Source organism: Camelus dromedarius, chromosome X (assembly GCF_036321535.1).
Source record: "Camelus dromedarius isolate mCamDro1 chromosome X, mCamDro1.pat, whole genome shotgun sequence".
In the NCBI taxonomy this organism is placed as follows: domain Eukaryota; kingdom Metazoa; phylum Chordata; class Mammalia; order Artiodactyla; family Camelidae; genus Camelus; species Camelus dromedarius.
In genome coordinates this window covers 19,142,132-19,165,954 of record NC_087472.1, presented here as the reverse complement: position 1 = coordinate 19,165,954, position 23,823 = coordinate 19,142,132, and the positions used below count along the sequence as shown (strand labels likewise).

Here is a 23,823-nt window from a genome sequence, read left to right as displayed (position 1 = left end):
CAAGGTATGAATAGATGACGGTAGGATGGAGCCAACAACCAAAATACTTGGGCCCACTAGCCCAGTCTCTAGAAAAGAAATGACACTCATTTCTAAAAAGGAGAAAATAAACATCAACAGCATCCATTTAAGTCTAGGCTCATGGCTTCACTTAACTTAATTCTTTGGGCCTGGATTTTCTGGCAGAACCAGAAGAATTCTTACCGCACTACAGAGACTGCTTTTCTAAGGACTCAAAGCTTCCACACAGAGTCTGTCTCTTGGATGTGGAGAAATCCCAGAGGTCTAACACCTTTTTCAAAATTCCTTATGAGACACCACCAGCGTCCCTCATCCTGACATCTGCTCATGAAGCACACACTGCAGTGACCGATACTGCAGGGGCTCTGCCGTGACTGCCCTCCAGATGGACGCCTTCCTGGGGACATCACCCTGCCTGGCGTTCAGACCCACCCCCGCCCGCGGCTGCACCTTCACTGTCTGTCGCTGCTGCAAGATACAGCGCTCATCCCCTCCAGGAAGATTCATGTTGCCTTTCATCTCGGGGGGAGTCATTTTCTGGCCTGATTCCCCAATTCTGGGTGTGCCCCTCTGCTGAGAACAATGATGAGTTCCCACTCAGAGCTGGGGCAGGGAGGGGGAGATTGGGGAGGGGCAGTGACAGCACAGGATGGATGGTTCTAGACCACTGGAGATCAAGCAGTTCTCTGGGCAGTGAAAACCAGGCATCGTTCACTTTAGAAAGAAGCAAGGTGAGGGGAAATGAGGGGGCCCAAAGGCAAATCTCAGAAGCCAGACTGGTAAACCCAAAAGGGGCTCCCCAGTGTCCTTGGAATCAAATCCAAGCTGAGTTTTCAGAGCTCATGAGGCCCGGAGTGCCCCAGATTCTACCTGCTTCTCCAACTTCACATCATATACTCACCCCCTCCCCACCACCAGCTCCATCCACACTGACCTCCTTTATGTTCCTTCGACCTGCCAACCCATTCCCACCTGGAGTCTGCGAGCCTGTGTTCCTCCTGCCCAGGACCCTCTTCTCCTCTCACCTTGCCTGGCCGAGTCCTTCCCACCACTCAGGGGTCAGCCCAATGCCAGCTCCTCTTCTGCTGGCCTTGCTACTCATGTTGCCCAGCCCCTCAGCCACTCTCTCCCCCATCACCATGTTCTATTTTCTCCTTGGCACTTAACCTGACATTATATTACTTTTTCTTTACTGTCTGGATTTTCCTTTATAAGAGACAGGTCAGAAAACCAAAGTAGGAGAGACTGAAGAACTGCAAGTCAGACCAGTTAACAGGCTGTAAGGAGAGACAAATGCTGGAGGAATGAGCAGACTGGGTGAACGTCAACGGGCCAGGGTCAATGTGCCTGGGCTCTCTGCTTGGTAGCAGACCCCCTGCACATACGGCTCCCTGCCTCCTATCTCCGTGGAGGGAGGGATGACTGCTTCAGTGCATAGGAGGCAACAGTATTAGAATCCCACACTTGGTCCTCTTCAAAGTAGGAAAAGCAAACGTTAGTTGGGCAACATTAACAGCAGGTTTTTAGAGTTACTTCACTGAAAGGATTAGATGGGCCTGCCTCTTTTCTCTCTAGCACTTTCCCAGCTTCTGAACTCCATTCTGCTGGCCCATCTGGGTGGGGATTCTCAATTACAAAAGAAATTCTCCATTCTTCTGCCTCGAAGCCTGTCATTTGGGATAGTCAGAAGCCCCATTCTGTCTCCTGCCTACCCCATACCCTCTGGTCCATCTGGAACAGAGAATCTGGTGTTTTGGATAGGCAGGACATAATAGAATGTGTGGACTTCGATCACTGAGATATTTATCTTGGCTCTGCCACCTATTGAGTGACCTTGGATAAATCATTTAATATCTGTCCCTTAATCTTCTCCTCTATAAAACAGGAGTATTAATAACATCAACTTCATAGGGTTGATACAAGGATTAAATACTGTGATATGAAATAGCTACCTTAAGTTTTATCATTAACAAGGGTTACTAAAGGTATGACAGTGATCTACGTCTAATTCCTTGTGTTTGTTGTCAACTGGTTAGAGCCAAGCAGGGTAACCAGATGAGCCTCACAAATCTCTGACATGGCCTGGAAAACTTAGGGAATAAACACAGGAAGAGTGGTGTGTGGGGACTAAAGTACGATATTAAGAATCCAAAGCTTTTGGTGGGCCTTACCAGCACTGGTGTTCGGAGCCTTACATAGGGATTCACCTAGCATCCTCAAAGTTTGGGTCTGGGGCCATGATTTGCAGCTAAAGAGCTTGATTTGGGGTGTCTGAGGCCTTACAGGGATTTAGCCTTGGGAAAGAGCCAGGTGAGCTCCAGAGTCTGGAGAAACACTCTGGGGCACCTTGACTACAAAGGTGGCAGAATTCCCTGAGCATGAGAATTCCCTGGGAAAGGGGCAAGGTCCTTACTAGAGGCAAACAAGCTGGTGTAACCATCACTTGATCCCTAGTATGTGAGAGTAGTTAACAGGCTCAGTCTTTTTTGTTTAGGGGGATTCCTCCTCTGCTCTATTTCTCAGCTAGGACTGCAGTCCAAGGTTTTAGACCACAACAGTAGCTGGATTCTTTGTGAGTTAAAGTGCAAGCATGTGGGATTCAGGGCTTTTAAAATTTTAGTACTGGTTCGTTAAGATAGAATTTGGGGCAGCTGATGTAATGCTAGCTCACTTGATCTTGTCTGAAATAGCATACAGAACCAAGGAGGAAGACTTAGAGGGACAAACTTTGGGTATGTTTGGAAGGTCCAGTTTCCCTGGAATCTCTGCTCCACCTCCACTCAACCTATTCAGGAGGATGTGAGCGTGTTCTTTTGTAATTAACTGGGAATAAGCAGTCTTTTTCTAATAGGTCTATCAAGGGGCCTGACATCATAGAAGTGAAGGATGGCCACTTACTGACACTGTCTCTTCCCCATTCTCCTACTTTTCCCATTTTTCTTTGAAGTCCCTGTTGTCTTCTTATTCTACAGACCCTAAACTGTGAATATTGCCAGTATTTTGCCTTGTTTACTTTGCCCTTGTCCCACCCACACTCAGTAGACTCATCCCACTGCCAAAACTTCAGCTCTCTCCTCCAAGCAGATGATTCACTTACAGGATCCTACCTCCAAGTGTATTTCAGATTCATACTTCACAACTTCTATGTGCAGTGCTGTGTGGTTAAGGGCAGGGAAATCTGATTTCTAGCCTTTGCCAATTTCCATGCTGTCAATACCCCCACCACGGCCAATTTCAAGCTGTCATTAAGAGGTCACTGAACACGGAGTTAAGAGATATTATACAATCACTGTGGCTACAGGTGACCTTCACTTGGACATTCTGCTTTCACCTCAAACTCATCTCCAAAGATGAGCATCTCCCCACAAAACTTCTCTTCCAAGTCACCTTTGCTCTGTCCATGGTACCCATCAGAAGGAGCTAGCAGTTCCCAGGTTTCCCTGTGGCAGCTTCCACTAGAATAACATACACGGCCGCTCTGTGACCCCTCATCCTCAAGGCATGACTTTGCTTATTGGCAAGACTCATGAACAAACTGTTGAACTCATTTCTTACTGTGCCAAAGGTTGGCCAACTCCAGACTGAGAATCAAATTCCAGCCCACCGCCTGGTTTTGTAACTAAGGTCGTATTGGTACACGGCCACACTTGTCCTTCACCTTCTGTCTACGGCTGCTTTCACACCTCAACAACGGGGCCAAGTAGCTATGACCAAGACCAGCCACACAGCCTGCAAAGTATTAGCAGTCTGCTCTTGCTTGATCAATCCTCCTGTACCACCACTTTTTCATGCTGCTTAAGAACTTATAATGGCCACCTACTGCCTGCGAAATAAAGTTTATTTCTGTGCAAACAAGGGAAGGGAGATTGTTTGGGGCAGGGGGATTTTGTTGCTATTTCTTAGAACTTTCAATTCTCTTTGAAAACAGGGATACACTTAATAATGGAAGGAGGGTTTTAGCGTTGACATTTTCTGGGTGGGGGCCAACTTGGGGCAATGTGTGCATCGTTAAATTGTCTCTGAAGAGGGTGTTCTAGCATAGCTGTGTATGAAAAAGATGAGAAATCGAAAATTCAAGGCAGCTTTCTGAGTTTGGTCAACTTCATAGAAGTAACTCCCTGTGTGGACCAATTTCAGACGCTTTAGGGGAAAGGACACACACGAAAGCGACATTCACAGAAGATTCGAGGGCCTCAATTCCCATCTCACAGGGCCCAGGTGGCAAGGATTAGAAAGGCAGATTGACAGGTGCAGAGGTAGGATTGGGACTTTCCACTGAGGTCTTTCATGAAGAGAAAGAGCAACTCTCCTGGGTAACAAAAGGCTGGACTGTTAACCCTTCTGTGTAAACAGAGCAACAAACTGGTGTAGTAGTGGCTTCGCCCTATCACCAAAGCAGAAGGCAGCCTCTCTCTCCATCTTCTCTAAGTCTACATTATAGAAGTTCTTGTTAAGGCTGAGAGTCAAAATGAGGGTCCAAGAAACCAATTGATCCACCGTGTTAGAAGGTACACCTTTCGGTGGAGGAGAAAAGGGATTATGTACATAAATAGACTAAGAGAAATGCTCTTTCCATTGCTTCTGGCTTGGAATGGTCTTCTTCAAGTACCTAACGGGAAGGACTCATCACTTGTAAGGCTCAACAGGACCACGGTTGAGCCCCAGGTAAAAAGACCTAGCAAGGACAAAGAAGGCCAGATCTGCTCTAGACTTTAGGAAGAAGGGTCCTATCTTCTTTTGGCTTTGTTTTTTCTATGCTGCATTTTCCAAGGGTGAGGATGATATGGAGAATCAAAACCAAGGTTTGGCCCTAGGGGGAAAAAAATTTAGAGGCTATTTGGTCTGCTTCTGGTCTAGATCACAGGCACAAAGGACAGAAGTAGTCCTTTCCAATATAAGAGATCTGGTTAATAAACCAGAGGAGAAGCTTACAAAGGGGTTACAAGAGCCTAGCCAGGAGTAGTACTGCTCAAACAGAGGAAGTATAGCTTGATGGTTAAGTTCAAGTTCTCTGGAGCCAGACTGCCTGAGTTCATTTTCCAGCCCTGCTTCTTCACTAGCTATGCGACCTTGGGTAAGTTTCTTAGCATCCCTGAATCTGTTTCCTTAACTAAAGTGGGGAGACTAACAGTTCCAGTTTCATGAGGTTGTTTTGAGGATTAAATAAAGTCATTCTTGCCAATGCTGTAGAACCATGCACTCAATAAATGTCACCTGTTATTATAGAACAATGTGTCTTCCCGGCTAGAGATAGTCCTTGGCAGATGTAGCAGCAGAGCTGCAGCCACAAGGTCTGGGAGGTTGTACTCCTAGTTGCATAGAGACTTGATCATCAGTGTGCCAGCCAAGTCCACCTCCTTACTGCTCCTTTCTCACCTTCTCAATTCTACCCTTGCTGTCTCAGTCCCTGCCGCCAAAAATGCCTTCCCCCTCCTTTCTCTCTACCTATCCAACCCCAGCACAATTCTACCTCCTACAATACCAGTGCACTTACAATCAATACTAAGCAATTTAACACTTAATTGTTCTTCAATCCTTTCATGATGCCTACAGTAATCACTCCTAAAAATTCAAATATTAAATTGCACTGTTAAGAGGAAAAACATCATCTAGCTCATAGTAGGTGCTCAATGTATGCGCTCTCTGGAAAGAGGCTAGAGAAGTATGCAAACATGCCTCCGCAGTAGGTCATTATCAGCCATTAGTAAACCACTTGGCATTACAACCTGGTGATTTGTAGACAGGGGCTCCAGTGTCAGACAACCTAGGTTTGAATCCCAGCTCCCGTGCTTGCTAGCGGTGGGATCTTAGACAAGTCACTTAAACCCCTCTGGGCCTTGAGTTCTTCATCTGTTGAATGGCTATAATAGGAAAAATCAACTTCAGAGGGTTGTTGGGTGGTAATGAATGAATTTGTATTTAGCAGAAGGCCTCTAAGTGTCAGATTCCATTGTGTCGGTTGTTAATGCTAACGTAAACTGCTTTATCAAATTGAGTGAATGGGACCTCCTATAAATGAAACACAGACAATATACATTCTGATAGAAGGAATTGCTAAAAAAAAAAAAAAAAAAAAGGGGGGGGGGGTCAAAGCATGGGGTCAGGCATGGGAAAGGGACAGCCCAGGAGAGGAACTGTAGGGAGAGGCCCAGGGGCCTATGAGAGGCCATACTATGAAAGAGGACTCCTAAGTTTGGAGCACTCAACACAAACTTCAGCCTCTCAAGTTTACCTTAGGCTGGTTCTCAGTGACTCAAGTACTCTTGTCTGGCCCAAGTTGTGCTCTAAGAAAGAGAAGAGCTAACACTGCATTTCTGAAAGACTCCCATTTGGTTTATTAAGTAATTAACTTCCTGATGCACAGAGGACAAAGCACTGACGGGACTTCTGAAGCCAATTAAAGCCCAAATGAATGGATTGCTGCAAAGAATGGGTTCACAGGGAAAAGCCTCCCCTTTCTGATGCTACCTCCCACCAATATACTAATTAGGCTGGGGAGAGAAAGAGCGGATGGCAAGGTGGCAAGGAAATGCCAACCTGAAAGAGAGGTAGGAGGTCTGGGAGCCAAAAGGAAATTAGGAAAAGCTCAGACTCTCCCTCAGTAAGTGTTAAGCAGAAACAAGACAAGCCCAAAGCACCAGATCTGACCCTCCACTGGACCCAGAGCACCGCCCCTCTACAGAGGCCCAGAGCCAACTTGTGCTGCTCTATCACGTGGGTTACCCTTGGAACCCCAGGCTGGCCTCCCTGAGTCTCTGAGTATTCCCGAGAGGCCCAGGCCACTGGGACTCACCAGATAGCCATTCTAATGTTAACACAAATCAAGCACAGCACAGAAGACAAAGCCCCCAAAGTGAGCGAGCTGGGCTGGTCATAAGCCAGAATTTTATTCCATTTCTGTGTTATTTGAAACTGTCTTTTAAATTGTGTTGTACACCAGAAGTTGACACAACATTGCAAACTGACTATACCTTAATTAAAAAAAATAAAATGAAACTGCCTTTTAGATACATGTTGTTCTTCCCCACCGACCTGAAAGCTCAAACTGTGGAACCATCCCTCACCCATTTCTCTGTTCTCTATTCCCCACTAGTGCCTAGCATAGTGCTTACACCAAGTAAGTGCTCAGTGGATGTTTGTTGAATTGAAATATGTTTGCATCTCAAAAATGGCTAAGGACAGGAGAGGAATAGAACTAGGAAGAGTTTCTGATCATCTGCAGTAACATTCCTTCTCTTTGTGGATTTTCTGCTCAATTACCTTGACTAAAGAGCACCGGACACACCAACAACGATTTCCCAAGATGTGTGACAAGCTACACAAGCAATACAATGCATTGGGACCTAGATTTCCTTATGTTTCCCCACCGTCAATAATCGCCTAACTCTCTAAAAAAGCATTCTCTAGCAAAGAAAGAGACATAAATTTTTAATTTTTTTTTTAAATCATGAGATTCAGCTTTAGGTACCATGTAATTTGAGGCAGGCAGTGTTGTCTAGTAGAAAGAGCACAGATTTCGATGTGTATGACCTTGAGTAAGTTACTCTGAGCTTCTGATTCCTACCTGTAAAATGGCAGATTAACAGACCTTACACTTCATAGGATTTTGAGGTTTTATCAAGTTCATACTTCTAATGCACTTAGAAAAATGCCTGACAATAGTAAGCGCTTAGTAAATTTTAGCAGGTATTTTTATGATGATTAAGTTAAGCAAGATGAAGCATGTAGAACAAGGGTCACAGCTCTTACCTAATTAGGACTCAAACATGTTTGGGTACATCTGGAACAATCTTTAAAGAACCCTAAAGAAAGCTATTTCTACCTCAGGTTCTTAAGAAAGCTCCTGGAGAACTGTAGTACAGGAAGGAATCAGACACACTGACCTTGATCAAGAGATAGAGCGGGTAAAATATCTCCAGCATCAGGGATCCCGAGGACAGTGTGATGCCTGCCACTTGGATCTGCTTCCTAGCTCAGTCCCACATATCCTATGTCTGAGTAGGGAGGACTGAAACAGGTAAGGACACTGTTTACTAGAGTGTTACTAGAAGCTGTAAGGGAAGGACAAGCGTTGAGCTAAGTAACTTTCGGAGGCAAGTGGAGGTTTTAAGATAAAACACAAAAGAAACCGTACATAATCATCATAGTCTATTTGAGAAAGTCATTTCCCACAGGGCTTTGGGTGAACAATGCTGGTATCACTAGACATGTAGACTAGAATTGAACAATTAAGTAAAGGCATGGCAGATGGTAGGAACCAGGCTTCTTGCTGTCAGAATGGCAGGTTACAGATAATCAAGGGGAGAGGCAAGAATGATGCATGTGGTGAGAGTTGAAGACATCAGTTCAACTTGTCCCAGTCAAGAGGAATCCAAGATGTGACTATTAAACATAACGTGGGATCCTGGATGGAATCCTCAAACAGAAAAGGAACATTAAGAAAAAAAGACGAACTCTGAATAAAGTACATACTTTAGTTAATAATAACACGTTAATACTGATTCATTCATTGTGACAAAGGCACCACATAATGTATACTACCTTTTTCAACTGTTCTGTAAATCTAAAAACTATTCGGAAATAAAAGTTATCCCCCCCAAAATTGTAAGGTTATCAGCAGTCCTGCTTGAAGACCCCTTCCCAAAAAATGTAATACCAATGAGAGAGGTGCGTTCTCCCTTACTTTGGGGCAAATTCTTCAGGTGCCCTGGTACCGTGAACATTTCTACACTTTGCTGTCATGCCCAGAAGAGCAATAGGGTCAGGAGACATGAGTTCAGCAGGGCAGTGGCAGCAAGGAACAGCACAGCCTTAATGAGAGACAGAAAGAACAGGTGAATACCTCATCAACATCCAACAAAGCAGCATCAGCACATGGTAATGAGAGGAGACTTGTGGGGAGATACCCACTAGAGACTTCAAGAATTTCAGGGACACAGCAAGGGAGTGGGACCCTACAAGAAGCAGGCAGAACCAGAGCCAGTGGTACTGAATTATGTACCGTTATCATTAAGATGGTTGAGAACTAAGGAATCTTAGAAGTTATACATGCAAAGTATACAGTGTGGCCCATACAGAAGTCCTGCAAAGTTCGTTTCCTTACCAATGTGCTGGAGGTGGTCTACTCCAGCTCAAGAGTCAATTGTTAAATTTTTGGACATTTTGTGAGCCAGTTTGTAAACACAGCCATTATTAAAAATTAATGGATCTGTATCTCCAATAAACAAATCATATTAAAACTAAAGTTAATACTCCAAACACATTTCTTCCTTCTTGTACTACATTTTACTATTATCTATGCCTTTGAGGTTATTTGTCTCTAGCATCCGTGTGGTGGAAATATCCTATTAGTAGCATGCTGCTGCCCATCTCTTCTGACTCCTCCTTCAGTTACACCACAATTACAGCCTGACAATTCAGTTCAGTTACTCCTGTCAGAGTGGGGAGTATTTACATCATGGGACTTCAAAAATCCTAGAAACCTAGACTCAATTTATCAGACTGTTATTGTCTAGACTTTTAAAAAGTGATGAAGTGTTAATAACAAGTTAAACTTAAAAGCATTTTGTGTAGCTGTTACATGGTGCCCACCACAAAATGAAGGACATTTTCTTTCAGTATTTGAACCCTTATTCAATTCAACAAGAGTTGTTCACATCGCTGATGAAGAAATGAAGTCCTGCCCTGCATCTCTGTTGTTTCCCTCTCATCTTACTCATCAACAGAATTGAAAATCTCAACCAACACTGATGTCAGGACCACATTCGTTCAACCCCAACTGTAGGTTGGCTAGGGATACAATTCTGCAAAATGACAGAAAGCGTCCTGTGAGAATAAACTGGTTAGGTTTTTCGAAATCGTGTGCTATTCATGCTTCATATCAATAAAGTGTAGAAATACACACCACACTCTTTTTTTTCCCTAGCGAGTTTGCTGTTAAACTTCTACTCGACAGCACAGGCTCCTTGTCCCTTTGCTCTGAGGACAATTATATATAAAGTATGTCTCAATCATCACTACAGTCCTAGTTCATTGCTTATGTCTCTCCAAATGACAAGAGGCTGGCTGAGCAACAGCTCCAACCTGGAAAACAGAGATGAGAAAGGAGGGACCATGTGAGGCAGCTAGGCAGAGGCTGGAGGATAAGAGATCAATTCCCCTGGAAATGGAAGGAATTAGCACCAAACCTCACCCACGTTCGGCAGTTCTGGCCCAGCTGGGCTCGAGCCGGCTCTCTGCCTCCCCCACCTGGACCAGGAGCGAGCAAGCACGCTCCTGTCACTCATCCTCAGCACCCAAGCTCCAGTAAACACATTCCATTTGCAGAAGCTTCTACTGGCAGCAGAAATGGCCTTACTCACTTAGGGGGAAGCCTTTTTCTGATGGATGTTGTGAGGGCATGGGGAAAAGGCGCTGCACAGCAGTGAATAAGGTAGTACTTGTTTCTATTTTGATACTGCCGCTCCCTGTCAGCTCTCCCAGGGCTAATGGAGAGACGACTGTGTGTTATAAACAGCAGCTCAGGGGACCCACCATCAGTGTACCTGACGCTTGACTCAGAGGCTCCTGTCAATTCGGAGACTTACAGAATCACAAGACCATGGTGTTTCCTGCTGTTTCTGCCTTAATTAATATGAAAAATTAGCAGCCAGCACTCACCCTTGACGCAATCTTGATATAACATATGTAGTACGTCTGCAAGAAAGACTTTCCTTTTTTTGCCTTTCAGCATGAGAAGGAGCTTTAGCGTTTCATTTTGGTATTGTAGTTATTGCCGCTGGTGTGGTATAGGGAATGGAGAGAAAAAGGGTCAAGCCCATATAGTCATAAGACTTAAGTTCAAGGCAATTTGATGCTGGAGCCAATTACCCACACCTCCTCTCAACTCTACATTCAGTGGCTACAAGTTAGTAGTCAGAAGTCCACCCTGATGGGACTGTTTATGCCACAGAAATCAGCCAACACAACAAATCAGGGCTTCTCCCCCTAGATATCCAGTTTATTAGCACCACACAAGCTCAAAGGTAGTCATCATCCAACATTATCCCTGGAAAATACTGAAGAGGATTGGGACATGGGAAGAGGGGGCAGGGGGAGCCACAAGGAGTCAATTTGCAATGAAAAGGGATGTTGAAGAAACCCTGCCCTCTTCCCATTCCCTAGGTGTTGGCTCTTGTTCCCCCTTTCTCAGTCCTGCACTTGAGAGTGTGAGAGGGGCCGCTTACAGCAGTCGTCATGAATATTCCGAGTGGAGAGCCACTCAGAGCTCAGCCCGAAAGGCACAGTCCAGCTTCCTCCACCTGCAGTATCAGATCCCAGAGGGACTAAAAGGCACAGCGGCTGCAGATCCCCACCCGGTCACCAGGAAAGCCCCACTCCAGCACAGCTCCACCCAACGGTCTCTGGTCACAGAGGAGCCACACAGAATCCCCCCTGCTGCTCAAATTGCTAGGCTAGACTCAAGGGGCAATTCCAGAAAAATAAAGGGATTCACCCACCAAGCTTCTCCGTACCCACCTCCTTGGCCCCCCTCACTTTCCCTGGGTCATTGCCCTGCACGCTGGGCAGGGGCAGGCAGCACTCCTTCCTCACCCCTGCCCCTCCTCTGTGGTAGATTCAGAAACGGCTCAGGACAGGTGTTAATGCTGTACCATAATCATCTAGCACTCAGGGCACACCCTGCCCTCCCCGCTCCGGCTCGGCAGACTTTCCAACCACAAACATTTAGAGCATCTACCATGCGCCAGTGATCTATAGGTGTGTTTCTCTAAAATGATACATGGCTAGAAAGGCATGGACCTTGCCCTCTCAGAGTTTACAACTCAAAGACAACATACATATGGTCCTCTACCACAGGACAAAATGAAATTTAGTGCTGACTAGTAGCAGAGGCCCAGAGATAGTTAAGTCCCTGGCATCTGGAAAGATGAAGGCCAAAATGAAAAATAGTAGCTGATGTTTACTTAGCATTTAGCACATGCCAGATTCCATGATAAACTCTTCACATCAGTCACCTCCTTCAATCCTCACAACCACCAGCAAGACAGCTAGCATCAACCCCACTTAACAGTTTAAAAAAAAATCAAGGTGTAAAGAGATTATACAAAATCATACACCTAGTTTAATGTTGGAATGGGGGTCGGCAATAGACCAAAGGCTTATAACTCTCCCCAAATTCACATGTTGAAATGTCAGCCCCCAAAATATTAGGATGTGGGGCTTCGAAAGGTGATGAGGTCACAAGGAGGAACCCTCATGAATGGGATTAGTGCCCTTATAAAAGACACCCCAAAGAACTCCCTTGCCCTTTCTGCCACTTGAGAATCACGGTCTAGAAACTGGAAGTGGGCCTTCCCTAGAACCCAACCATGCTGGCATCCTGATCTTAGATTTCCCAGCTTCCACAACTGGAAGCAATATATTTGTGCTGTTTTATAAGCCACCCAGTCTATGGTATTGTGTTCTAGTAGCCTGAACAGACTAAGACGTGGTCTATCCCAGGTCACTCTGATTCCAGAACTCCAGGCAGGGTTCAAAGGAAGATGAAATGAGGTATCATACTCTTTTATAAGCCGGTCTCCACATTCTTATATAACAATTCATTCATTCTTTCAGCACATCCCAAGTACTGTTCTACAGCAGTGAAGAAAACAGACAAAATTCTCTGCTTCCATGGAAGTTATAGTACAATGAAAGGTAAGTCCTCTTAGAAAATTTCATGTCTTGGGACAAATACTTTAATAGCAGTGGAGCAGAAGGTGATAAAGCCCATCAGATAAATATCACAGACAGCCTTGTAGTCACATATTAGGCTTATTAACTTGCTACAGCAAGGGAGACTACACACCAGAGAAATCATGGCATACCTCACCAAAGGAAGTGACAGCATTATTTCGGATCAGGCAGGCAGGGTGTGGGGGAGAGTGGTATAGGAACAACTTAAGTGAAGCCAAGGTCTGATGGTCTCACAGTAGAGCAGGGCTGTGTATAAACGGGTGAATGTTAGCACTAGGCTGAGATGTAGCCTCAGGGTCCCACCTTCTGGAAAAATACAGAACTGAGATAAATGTTGAAGGTTGTCCCAAATCCCCTTCTGGGAAGCTCTGCAAAACCAATCAAGGTGTTCCAGCCAAGAATGGGATGTTCCATTATCACTGATGCAATTTCAAAAGCAAAGCTGTGTCAGCCTGAGATTTTAAACAAGGCCTTTCAGCACTATATGCTTCTGTTAATTAACAAGAAGAATGTTTTTTACAGGTTCACAAAGGTGATCCCAACCCTAACAACCAGAGTGTTAACAAGGCCACCAAAGAGTGAGGAAGCTGCTCTGTCAGAGGGAGGAAAAAATTTAATGTTGCCAAGACAATATGGGAGGGAGAGGTGAGCTGAGATGGGAGAGTAACAGGGAGAGGTGGAGCCAGTCTGTGGGGGTGAGTGATGATGTGACCCTGACCACACACAGACTGGGGAAAGTCTGCGCTCAGGGGTGGTGTCAGAGGATGGGGGCGGGACCTGAGAGGGCAGGGGTGGGGCCTGAGGAGGAGGTGGGGCCTATGTTTCACATCCAGTAAATCTAGTGTGGGACTGGGACAGTGAGCGACCAGGAAGTATATGAGGCTCCCTTGGAAGTTCACCAGAATCTTTGGTATGTGTTTGAGCTTCCAAAGGCCATGAAGTCCTTTCACATCTTAGATCACAAGGGCAGAACAAGCTGACGTCAACCATATAGGCCACAAAGCAAATCAAAGACCTGTTAATTCAACCTACAAGGAATAAATTCAGAGAACACATTCCCTCAAGAAGTGGCCACCTCGATATGCACTCCACCTCTATTAGTCAACAACTGACAAAGTCAGAAGTAGGCCAGGAGAATTCAAAAGGGCCAAGCAGCAAGCAGTTGAGACAAGCAAAATATGAAGAATCTTAAGAAAACCAAGCTAGCGAAGTCAGCACTATTTCCCTGTGCTGCTTCCTCAGGAAGCGGGAGGCTCCACGGGCTTCCTGTGGTCACTCTAGAAAGGCCAAGGCAGGAGACTTAGTGGCATCTGCTAATGGGACTCGGGTTTGTGCAGTTATGTTATCCCAGGAATGCCGAGGAGGAGCTAAGTGAGTGTGATGAGATAAAGATCATCGTAAACCTGACTTGAAAACTGAGTCTTAACATCATGGCATCTTAAGAACATCCATCCTCATGACTGGCTGAGCGCATGAGAAGTCACTGAGTACAAGAGTCGTGGTCCTAAGCAAGGAACCACAAACGGGCTGGAGTCAGACTTCAAGACTTTGTAAGACAAATCTGTTCTTCAGGGATATTTTGTCCCCCATAGTATCTTTTAAAATTTTCTTTAACTTTCCAACATTTAAAAAAATAGAACTATTATGTTAGGGGAAAAAAAATCAAATTACCTCCTCCTGAAGAATCAGGAGATCTAGCAAGACGTGGCCCAAGTTCCCATGTAGCAAAAGGAGGCTGGGGTGGTTGGGGAACGCAGCCTCTGCTTTCCTGAAATCCCCACCCACTCTCAAACATCTCATACTTGAGTCAGTTTTGCTTATTTATATTACCTGGTAGACTCTGGGAGGAGTTTGTAATTCCTGTCTGAAGTACCCAAGTTCATAGCATTTTGCTGGAAAAAAAAGTAAATATATGCCATCTGTTCACTCATATACTCAACACTGGTTTTTTTTCTCCAGCATATTGTGCCTTGTAAGGCTGTTTTTTCTGGGCTGGGCGCAGGGAATCGCTTCCCCTCCACCCAGGTTCCCTGCTTTGTTCACTGCATGGTCAGCTTGGGGTCTTCTGTTTGGTTACCAGCGTTTGTGAAGGACAGTGTGACCTCTGGGGCAGGAGGACCCTTGGAGTTAAGAAAGCCGTTAGCAAATCAATCCTAAAGTGATTTATTTCCCAGCAGTAGATAGCAAGGAGGCAGTGTATATTTATCATTTGGACAAGGCCTTAATAAAGATAAATTCGGAGTTTGAGTACCTCTAAGGAAGTGGCTTTAACTTCCGACATATGCCAAAATGCACGTCACAGCTAATTAGGCGGCATTCACATATGCCTTGCAAGTGGGTCTAGGCAGGCAGTGGGTAGGAATGACATGTTCGCCTGCATTGAGATGCACCACGGATGGGCTGAGAACTCAGGGGGCTTTGAGACCCATGTCAAGAGTGAAATCCAAGGAGATCCCCAAAGCCAATAATGAATATGTGCTCATTATAAAATCTATGGCAAGACTTTGTTTAGCTGCAGCTTAGAGGGCAAGTGAATAGGTAACAGTTACGTTCAAGGCATGGATAAAATTATGATTGCTGAATTTCATTTTTATGTGTCCTGTCTGCATGTGGAAGATCTCTGCATTTACCAAAAAGAAAGTGGGAGGATTTAAAGAGATGACTGTTCTCCAAATGATCTCAGTAACTGGCACTTTGGGCTCTGTCTTGAGAATCGGGACCTGGACTAGGATAAGTCCAACAAGGCCCGTGGGGCACAAAACTGCAGGAGGCACTCACTCTTAGGGTCCTGCAGGAGCGGGCCCAGCATGTTCAAGGGAGCACCTCCTGAAATTCTGCTCCCTAGGGCTTGTGGCACCCTGGTTGGAACATCTTCATTCTTGAATTGTGATGCTCTAAGTTCTCACCAAGGAAATGGGAAGGCCAACAACGTGGAATACTTACAAAATCATGTATAACAAGTATAGTAACAGCTTAGGACAGACTGTGCAGATAACATCGCAAACACTTACAGGGTCACAGGAAGGAGGGGCAGAGATCAGGAAAATCTAGTAGCATGCCTGAGTGTCCTTTTCTCAGTTCCAAAGCCCACTAATGGAATTAAGTGCTAACGAGGTACTGCAAAGGACAGCGAGCCTGCAGGTCGCAATGAGCCCCACTCTGAAGTTCTGTGGTTTGTAGTTGGGGCATTAGTAGATTGTACCAGTGGGGCTAACAGACAAACTCATTTCTTCAACTAGGCTAAGAATCTCTAAAATCTGGGTAACATGATTCATTTGCTTGTGAATTTTTTTCCCTATGGAGCCCCAAAGGGAACTTCAATCTTGTCTCTTTTATGACCATTTCCAAGTAGAAAATAGTTCTAGATAGGGGTTCCATCAGGCAGGCTAAGGAAGAGGGGCAGGAGACCTCAGATCTTACTTTGCTCCATGTGGCTCAGGCTAAATTACCAAGTAGCCTTGGTTTTAAAACCCCAGCTCACTTCATGCCCTCTCCCTTCTTCTAGCCCCAGAACATGACTACCTATGTCAGGATTGAGAAAACAGGCAAACATGGGGCCAAGCTGAGAAGTCATTCTCATCCAGCTTTCATTGGAACTGAACCTGAGACTTTCCCAGTGGAGGATCATTGCATGCTTCCAGGTGGGAAGGGTGGGGAACAGCCACCTCTTCAACAAAATTTATCGAACTGGCTCGGAAAGTTCTGTGGGCACAAAAATCATTCTTGTTAAACAGAGAGGCTCTCTGGAAATGAATTCCCAACATAGGGATTAGCATTTCTTTTGAAACGGTCACAGCACACAGAGGGGAAAAATCCTTGATCAAATGTGGTTTCCATTTGCTAAATTCCAATTAGCTCAGCCCTCTGACAGCTTCTCCCTTGGTTTGGCTGCAGGAGTGGGGCTTCCACGAGACCATTTCCAAACAAGTGATTGCACTCAGCATAGCCCAGAACTTGGCATTAAGTAGGGCTGCCTTTTCAAAAGTTTATGCTCAAACTTCTGAGTTAGTCGACACCGCTTGTCACTTAGTCAGGTATTTCTTAAGTACTTCTCAACGTACAAGACTCTACTCTTGGTCCTGGAGGGGAGGCAGGGCGAGAAAGATACCAAGGAAATCCCGAGTCTGCTATGAGAAATAACTGTCTAGTAAGGAGGTTAGGATATGCACATGAATAGCCAGTAAGGAACGTTACATTCCATCAGTGGGAAACAGAAAATATATTCAAATCTCCATACCCAAAGAGGATTCTGCAGATCCGCGCATGAGTATCTCCAAGGAGCTGGTTAGAAATGCAGCATCTCAGGCCCTGCTCAATGACTGATTCAGAGGCTGTAGTTTAAACAAGAACCACAGGTAATTCTGATACACTTCACCGCTGGAAAAGCCCCAGCCCAGAGCAATTCAGAGGAGAGAGAAATGGCTTTTCAGCTGAGGGGCTCAAGACAGCCCATGAGTCAGATTTTAATCATGTGGCACCAACTTCTAGTTGGCCACCAAAATTTGCCCTCCGTTTCTTCCATCCCTGTGGCTAGACTACACTGCCTAGCCTCTTTCACAGGAGTGAGTGACTAATTTCTTTTCGATGGGATGCGAGAAGCAGCACGTGCCACTTCCAGGCTTAGATCTTAAGGGAGTGGACCAGTCTTAGTCACTCTCTCCTCTCCCTCCAGCTGGAACCTGGATGAGGCGGGCCAGCCCTGACCACTCAGATGAGAACCACACCGCAGGGGATGGTAGAGCAACAGCCTGTTAAATGGACAACTTATAAGGAGCCTAAGTTCTTGAATGAAGACGCAGAGCCACTGTCATTCTGAAACACAACAGAACTGACAGGAAAAAATGAACTTCTGAATTTTTAAAGCCCTTCTCCTCTATGGTCTCTTTAAAAAAAAAAAAAAAGGCCCTACTTTACCCTCACAAACGCAGACACGTGAAATGCAGATAGAGATGGTGAAGTGTATTACTGTTGGTTGAAGGAGCAACATCAGTAGACACAGGGGTATGTGTGACTGTGCATGCAGTGTTCAAGGTGTTGCAATAGTTTGGCTGGCAGGAGCCTATGGTATGTGAAGTCCTAATAGCAAAAAAAACTGGAAAGGTATTAATTCCAAATTCAGATTATGGGATCTGGTATTCCAGGCCAATGGTTAACAGGGAGTCCTTGACGATCTCACAAGGGAAAGGCATAATGTCTGGGGGAAATTTTTCTAGCAACAGTGTCTGTGATAAGTTGAAGTGGGGAAAGAGACGAAGCCTGGTTAAACTTTTGCAATTGTCCAGCTCAAAAATGGCAGTGAAGAACCTCAACGATGTTAATTCTAGGTCAAATATAGTGATCAAAGTGGCTATTCTCAATTTAGGTGTTCCCTCCCCAAAAAAGTCTGGTAAGAAGCTATGCACTTTTAGAGGTAGAACTAATGATAGAATATCTAGTGTAGGGTAAATTTAGTTGTGCCAAATTCCATAGAAAAATAGTAAATCACCATAGATCTTTGAACGTGGACTTGAGCAAAAAAAGAAAAAATTAGAATATGGAAGAATTTTCATAACAAGAAAAAGCTATTATGTGGAAATGTATACAAATATACTCATCTGAATTTCTAGAAGTTCAACTAGAACTGAATTTTTGTAAATGAAATGATCTTCCCAAAGAGCTCCTCCTTTGAGCTCTTTTCTCTTTGACTAATTGTCCACAGTAAACACCTAACGTCTGACCTTTAAGTTTCTTTGTCCCAGACTATTATACAGCTAAAGGTATGGGAAAGATTTTAATACACTCATCACTAAAGCCAAGTAGTTTTGTGTTTCAAATTTTAAATGCTTTTGTAATTTGGCTTTTCAGAAAATTTAGAGTTTGTGAGTTATGCCTTAAAGTATGTCTCAGCTATACTAAAAAAAAATAAGTGAATTTAATGATAAATATACTTCAAGTTGGTGACTGGTTAGAATTCCAGGATTATAGCAGGATCCAACTGAAGCACTCCTGAGGGTATGAGCACACAAATATTGAACTTGAAAATTACAGGCTTCAAGAGTGCAGAGTGCCCTAAAGAAGTTGATTGAAATCAATTACCCTCCTGAAAATTGGGAGGTATTCAGAGAACAATTAGGAAGCATTCAATCCATATTCATTAATACAGAGTGGGTCCCCAAATGACAGAGATATCTGCTGTGATTAACAAAGAAGTGAAATTTTTTTTTAAGACCGCCTCATAAGAAACAAGTGTGGGAAAGGCTTACAGAGCACAATACACAGTAACAGTAACATTAAGTTTTATTAGAAGGAAGCTGCAATCTCATTCATGATGAAATGTACTAATTAATACAAGCTGAAGTGAGGGGCCCCGATTCAGGTGTTACCCAACACAGGGAGGAGGGGACGAAGCCTCATTTGCCCCTCCCTATGGCTTATTTGATAACTTAATAATTCATCTGGTAGGTCAGGCCCCAAACATAGGCAGAGGGAGGCTTATGTCTCTGAGGTGGTCCCTGGCCAGCAAGCTCCCTGCTGCTGAGCTACCATCATCTGGACAGTCTCAGAATTCACTTCAGCCTTAAGAAGTAAAGAATCCAAGCTCTTGGGTGCTAATCAAAGGCCTATCACCTACTTTCTCAGGGTCCTTGACAGAATCACCGATCTCTCTGTAAAATGGTAATACTCGTCCCACCGACCTCACAAAACAGGTAATAATAATCAAATGTGACTGTATGTATGAAAGGTGATCATTGCTGCACAGAGCAAGAAATTGCTTTATGACTTTGTTCATAACAGCATCTTACTATGTGCCAGGTTCTGTGCCAAACACTTAAATTATTAATTTCTTCATAACTACCCTGTGGGAATGGGTTCTCTCGTTATCCCGTTTGACAGGTAAGGAAACTGAGCCTCAAAGAGTAACATACCCAAGATCACACAGCTAGTACATGGTAGCACCATCATGTGAGACCAAGCAGTTTGATTCCAGAGCCTTATTCTCTAAACTGCTGCATTCCATTACCTCCTGATGTTAATATCTGACATGTGTGTACTATCTTGCCTTCTCTGGGCTGCTAATTCCTGTAATGAACTCCTTCCACACGTCATGAGTACGGTGTACTTCCCTGCAGCCCCTTTAATCAACACCACTGTCTTGTGAGGCAGGGGAATTATTCCCTGTGTCATGGAAGGGAAACCAGACTCAGGGGAAGTGACTTGACCAAAGCCACACAGCTAGCAAGTGTTGTGTTCTTGCCAAGACACTGAAGCTGCTTTACCAATTTGGTTTCCTGGGCACGGGGAGATCAGGAAATGTTTCTGTAGCCATTTGATATGAGCATTCTATTCCCTGGAAATGCCTTTCACCTTTCTTGAAGTGTTTTATCTAAGTTCTGTAGAATTTAGGAGTTGCAAGGCTCATGAGGTGTCAGAGCATTAAGAAATCACAGCTAAAACTCTAGTAAGGTGCCATCATGGGGACTCTGAGAACCCAAATGCATTCACCAATGACAATCCTAGAAGCTGTTTGAAGACCTAAGCCATTTTTGATAGAGTGCACCACCTAAGCCCTTCAAGGGTGAATCCATAGACAAGCATGCATGGTTCACGAGCACACCAAGCACAGCATACAAAAGGACTCCTTTGTGGAGATTTTAACTGCCAAGAGTAATTTGTTTGAATGCAGAATTCAGCATCGGTCAATGACTGAAGGTCAGACTTAGGTGACATCTCATCAGATTTTAAGTCAACCCTGAATCTCAGCCATCAATACATTCCCCATCCCCACCGCCCCCCAAAGGCAAATGAAGTACACCTGAAAGGCAGAGGAGTCTTGCTCCGGGAATGCCTTCATTCCCCTTCCAGCTTTCAGCTCTCCAGCTGCCCAGTGCCCTCCCGCCGCTGAGGACCATCTGGTACTGCCCTCCCTGCAGGACTGCATGTCTCTCACCTCCACTTATCTGTCTAAGTGACCCCTTTCCTTAGGGCGGCACATGGGACTGCAAGCAGCTCTGAGAAATTAATTACGACGATTTGTTAATGGCTAAAGAGGAGTTTTGTTATTCAGCCCACATGTATCCCACCCTAGCAAACAGGAGGGGGCATGGTACAGTCAAGGACAGCTGGCCTAAAAATCCACTAAGCTGAAAGTCGGGACAACAGGGTCCTAGTCCAAGGTCTCTGTTTGAGCTGTGTCATTTATTTGGTATCAGTATCTGAACCTCTTACCCATTTGTGGTACTCCCCTGCCTGCCTCCACAGTCTATCCCGGCCTCGCCTAAATTGAAGAGGACTTATTTTGGACTTTTATATGTTTTTTTCAACAGAATTAAGACTGGCTTTATTTAGGCTTATACACATTTTACTGCTCCCCAAAAGAGGGCTTCTCCTTCCTTTAATTGAGTCTGACTCTATAACTCAAATAATTGATGGAAAGTACATGTCCAGAGCATTCTTAGAGTATTTTAAATTTCGGTCCAATCTTAGAGTTGTAAATGCCAAGATAAAAGTTTAAGACTTGATTCTCTAGGACAGTAAGAAATCATGGAAGCTTTCCGGGCAGAGGAGTGATGTAAATACGGTTGAATTTGTAATACTAAGTACTTAAATTAAGATCACACTATGAGCTAACAACCATGCCCAGAGCCTTACACCATTACCTGATCCTTAAGACAACCCTGTGAGCCAGGTATTGTCTCCCACATTTTACAGATAAGGAAATTGAAGCACAGACAGGTTACAAAACTTGTTTAAATGCATCTGGGACATAATCCAGGTCAGTCTGATTTTACAGCCTATGTGCTTTACCACTATATTGAGCAGAGTCCATTTGCCTGATGAATCAAACTCCGTGTGCATCAGGAAGGAAACAAAATGCCCCCAGTCCCACCCCACCCTCTTCTCCCCACCCAAACTGCCAGCTGCTAAAAATGTCATATAGAGATTTATCCCACTAAATGATTCAGGTCCCCTCCCACACAGTGGCCCTTGGAGCTGCCATAGGTTATTCTCCCTTGATAGTTTTCCACACTCTGAGTAGAATGGGATAGAAGACAAGAGGCAGACTCTGGGAATCTAGGTGGTGAGGAAAAAAGGGATGGACAGACAGACCATCAAGGGGTTAAAAGGAATGAAGGAGGCTGGGAAGGCAGCGAAGAGGGTACCAAAGACAAATTTTTCTGACTTCCTGACTTGACCAGTGGTTGGTTTACATATTATAGAAAGCAACCTAAGTAATGTTCCTTCTGCCTTGGAATGAAAAAAGAATGTTCCTCAGTATTCCAAACCATCAAACTAACTCAAAGACTCTGTTTTACTACTAACAAAAAGTGGCTAGGAAGATAGATTTCTCGAAACTTCTGCCTCGGCTAACAGCATCCTGCTCCCTCTGATCCTTCCTTTCTTTACCGCATACCTCACTCCTGACTCACATATACCACCTTCAACTTTGGAGCAGATTAAGGCCAAGTGCAGCTTGTCTCCTGATTTTGCGCATTTCTTGAGGAAGGCAGTGAGCGCTTCTGGTCCTGAGTAAAATTGGCAGCTACAGGGAGATAAGGGTCCTATAGCAGCCTCACCTGTCTAGTGCCACCAGGCTCTAATAGCCTGATGAGCCAAATTGCTTTCTAGAATATACCAACCACTGGCTGAATTACAAAGTCAGAAAAATTTGTCTTTGGTACCCTCTTCACTGCCTTCCTTCCTAAAGACCTCAGCTAAGCAGAGATCCTCACACAGTAGGGAAATGGCCAGAAGAATAGTAAGAGTCGGCAGCATCCAAATAAAGACTCATCTCTCACTCATCAGAGAGGCCAGGCCTTGATGCAGGAAAGACTATGGCTGCTAAGACTTGCTTCAGTAGCTGTACCCTATACGCTCTCTGAACTCCAGCAGAGTTGTGTAGAACTCCCCTCTTACTATTGTAAATTCCCCCCAAAAAAAGTTTTTACCTCTTACTATTTGTCAAGCAGGCACTGGAAGAGGCATGAGACCACAGAGATAAAGAAAACACAATCCCCAATAACCCCACCTTGGTCGCCGTAGGATACCTCATATGTTATTGGACTCACCATTTCCTCGCAGACCAGAAGGCAAGATCCTGGTTTCTCCAGGGCCCATTGCAGAAGCGCAGTCTGTAATCAGGAAGAACAAATCTGACTCCGTACTGGTTCTGTTCCTTTTACTTTAACCTTTGTCTTCTATTGCTTTTGCTTAGTCTGACTAGCTCAAGCAGGACCCTGTGGGGGGGTCCTCCCTGGTATAAATCCTTTCCAAGTCCCCGCATTTCATGTTTGTAGGAAATAGGCCTCATTCAGCCTCCTTGACCTTCCCCGAGTTCTGAAGAGCAGATTCAAACAATCTCTCATCAAGGAAGGGAGGGACTGAGTGGGGGTTGGGGGGTGGAGGGGAGGAGGAGCCCTCAAGAAACCACAGTGCAACATTGGGGCAGGGTCCCAGTTCCTCCAGAAGGAATATACAAAGTACCCTTGCGTTGTTCCGCAGGAACTGAGGCCCCCACCCAGGTGGGGGATGGTGACTTTAGGCTGAGCTCGAAATTCCTGGAAAACCGCCCTGCTGCCTCACCACCAACCAATTAGAAGTCACACATCCCGCAGCCCTCACCCCAGATTTTGCCTATAAAAACTCTTTCCCAATAAGTATCAGTGAGTTCGGGTTTTTGAGCACAAGCCCACGTTCACCTGGCTCGACCCTGCGAATAAAGCTGTCTCCACTCCAACCTCCGACTTCCCGGTTTGCTTAGCCTCACAGTGCGTGGGGCACACGATAGCGATTGGTACGAAGCAGACAAGTTAATCACTAAAGGGATATTGCCTCTGGCAGCTTAAAATATACCTAATGGCCCCTTTCCCGGAACCCTGCCTCTTGCTAGAGCCTTAAGCTAAAATACATTTTTTTTTTTTTAGCTCGCAGGAACCTCTTGACCTAGCCCAAGTTTGAAGGGCTGCAAGAAAGAATGTAACAAGTCCCCACCCCCACCCCCCCGGGTTCTGCCCCCACCCCCCGGGCAAGAAATTTACAAGGACCTATTACTGCCTCCTCCCGGCACCTCCCCCTCTTTGTAGCACAAAA

At 44.9% G+C, this 23,823-nt stretch overlaps 1 long non-coding RNA gene across 1 annotated transcript in view; it reads right to left on the bottom strand.

Annotated features, from left to right (window-relative positions):
• Positions 1-22,984, bottom strand: part of LOC135320227 (uncharacterized) — a 415,474-nt gene extending 392,490 nt beyond the window's left edge. Inside the window, exon 1 of the long non-coding RNA XR_010379478.1 lies at positions 22,803-22,984. This is a non-coding gene — a long non-coding RNA (uncharacterized LOC135320227). The remainder of the gene's footprint in view (positions 1-22,802) is intronic.
• Positions 22,985-23,823: the final 839 nt, after the last annotated feature.